Source organism: Biomphalaria glabrata, chromosome 17, assembly GCF_947242115.1.
Source record: "Biomphalaria glabrata chromosome 17, xgBioGlab47.1, whole genome shotgun sequence".
Classification (NCBI taxonomy): Eukaryota; Metazoa; Mollusca; class Gastropoda; family Planorbidae; genus Biomphalaria; species Biomphalaria glabrata.
In genome coordinates this window covers 4,231,071-4,233,915 of record NC_074727.1, presented here as the reverse complement: position 1 = coordinate 4,233,915, position 2,845 = coordinate 4,231,071, and positions in this window count along the sequence as shown.

The following is a 2,845-nucleotide window of genomic DNA, read 5'->3' as shown; positions in this document are numbered from 1 at the left end:
TTACCAAACTAATACTTTGTCTCTTTAATAATGTATGCCCTGTGTATGTTATAGTATGCAATGTTCTCTTTTTATACATGTAAATGCAGTAATGGTCATACCCGGACATACCCGCATTTTTATATGTTTACTAATCTTGGAGACTGACTGCAGAACTAGAGAGGAAGATACTAGCATTGGAATGGATATACTACAGAAAGATCCTAGGTATCAGGTACAAAGACCTCATCACAAACGAAGAGATTAGAGACAGGATTAGTTCAGCGATCAGACCCCACAGTGATCTGCTAACAACTGTCAAAAAAACGCAAACTAAAAGTCTATGGCCATATCACAAGGTCCTTAGGCCTCGCATAAACCTTCCTTCAGGGAACAGTACCAGGAAAAAAGAAGAAGAGGAAAACAGAGGAAGCTGTGGGAAGACAACATAAAAGAATGAACGTATGAAAGAGGTTCTATCCAAAGCAAAAGACAGAGAGAAATGGAGAAAGACGGTTAACAGATCTCGTGTGGTGCCCCAACGATCCAACAGACAGAAGTTCAGTCATTACACTAGTCTATCTAATATGTAAGTGTACTAATAATCTGGAGACCCGCTGGTCGACCACTGCTAAGGTATACTGATGTATGCAAACGCGACATGAAAATCTTCAAAATCGACACTAACAGTCAAAATTGGAACCAGTGAAATCTGCCCATGTGGAGCATCACCAGAGAATGCCGACCACGTCCTCCAAAACTGCTCTCTTTACCAAGAGGCCCGTACAAGACACTTGCCCCCAAAACACCCCAATAGAAAGATAACTCTATGGAGAGCTCCCTGATTTTGGAAACCACTGCGCAGTTCATCTCATGTATTGGTCTAGTCATCCGAACCCTCCAACATAACACTAACTGTCTGGAAAAAAAATGTGGCACATAGAAAGCGATTAGAAATGAAGGGTCCCGGACTGCAGATGGCATAGACAATAGAAGTAGAAAGAGGTGTGAAAGTACAACGGCGCCTGGTGATTACACATGCCCAATCTGCGATCGCAGCTGTGTATCAAGGAATGGCCTCTTTAGTCACACAAGAATTTACAAAGGGATGAAATTGTCTCTCTAGGCGTAAAATGCCACAGAAAGCTTCTTTGTGCCACATCAGCCGTCAGTGTGTCCGACATAAAACTGCCCCCCTTGAGGAACAGTGTGTGGATAGTGACATGTTTCTTGGGGCTTTCTTACATCCCCGCCTGTGCAATGGTCTCGGTCCTTATGTGCCTCAAATGTGGTTCTCTTTGGCTTCTCTATAGCCAAGCCGTCTCATATAACGACCGTTTCCACCCGGGTTTGAACTATTTTTTAAAATGTGTTCTTCTAGTGAGCTGAACCATAATCTTCAAATACAAAAACAAAATTTAATAAAATACTCTGAAAGACACAAAGATAAAGGCACATTCCTCGTCCCATATGCTGGGACAAATTTGTACAAATACTCCTTCTTCCCTAGTGCTATTAGAGCATGGAATGGGTTGCCTGAGCTAGCCAGGAAAACCAGTGACTTGGCTGAATTTAAGTCATTGGTTAATATGCATGACTAAATGCATGACGCGTAGGACGTAATCATCTCCTTTTTTGAAGTAACGTCTGTATTATATAAGATAAGATAAGAAGCTATTAAAAAGCCCAAGGTTTTATGTCATATTTTGATGTTGGGACATTGTAATCAATAAAACACGCTAGCCCGGACAATCCCTATCTAAACAGAATGAAAACAAAAAAAACAATAGACTATTCAAGCTGAACACAAAGGCAGTAAATAAACATTGAGCATGAAAACAAAAAATCTAGCTGTTTACGGCCTAATCGTGACGTATGACTTTCACGTCAAATCTCGCGTTACTTCTAGCAGACGAGCCAAAGAGATGAAAATACATTAGATTTTTTTTTTTATGTACAGGCTTTGTAAAGCTATGTTGTTTAACCCTAAATCTTGATATCTTTACTTTCTGATGTTGTTTTAAAATAAAGTTTAGATTCGAGATTTTTTTTATAATTGACATGCCTTTATTAGCCAAAACAAATGTATTGAGAATTAGTAAAGAAAAATATCAATGCATTCTTTTTATGTTAGATATTATGTTTATTATTTTTTATTGTATTTTTAATAGGCCTACTTAGATGTATATGTCCTATTTTCAAATCTTAAGTTTCAAAAGTTACATAATTTGCCCATCTTACTGAGACAGGCTATTATACGTGGGTGTGGGTTGTAGGTTGGGATATGGTCTATTTAAAGGCAAACTCCGATGGTTTTTCAAATTTGAGTTATTGACATATTTAAATTCTGCGTAAAAAGTTGTAATAGTAAACATTTTACCATTTTTTATTTAAATGCTTAGAAACATTTATATTTAATAAATTAGACAGTAAATTCTTGATATCTAAAAAAAAACGGGGTTATATGAGATTTTGTTTTAAACCATGTCAAACGTCACTTCCCTCAACAATACTGAAAGTCTGAAAGAGAAACTAGATTTGACCAATCGTATTGCTTCATTCTTACAGTATCTGTTAGGCTGTTAAGCTTAGTGACGGCCTAGTCCAGAGCAGTTATATATATATATATATATATATACATGTATAGATAGATCTAAAAGCATTAGGATAATCAACTCGAGAAAATGAGTAACATTTTCATCTAAGCCTCTCCCTGTCCCAAGAAGTAAATAGATCGTGTGTCTGACTGATTCGAACAAGCTGGTCAGTGTAAGGCTAGTCTAGACTACGTGTAGTCGGTCATGACAAGACAACCAAGCGATAGTGTTTGTTGTGTGTTGAGTGGTCAGGCGAAAAAATACACACT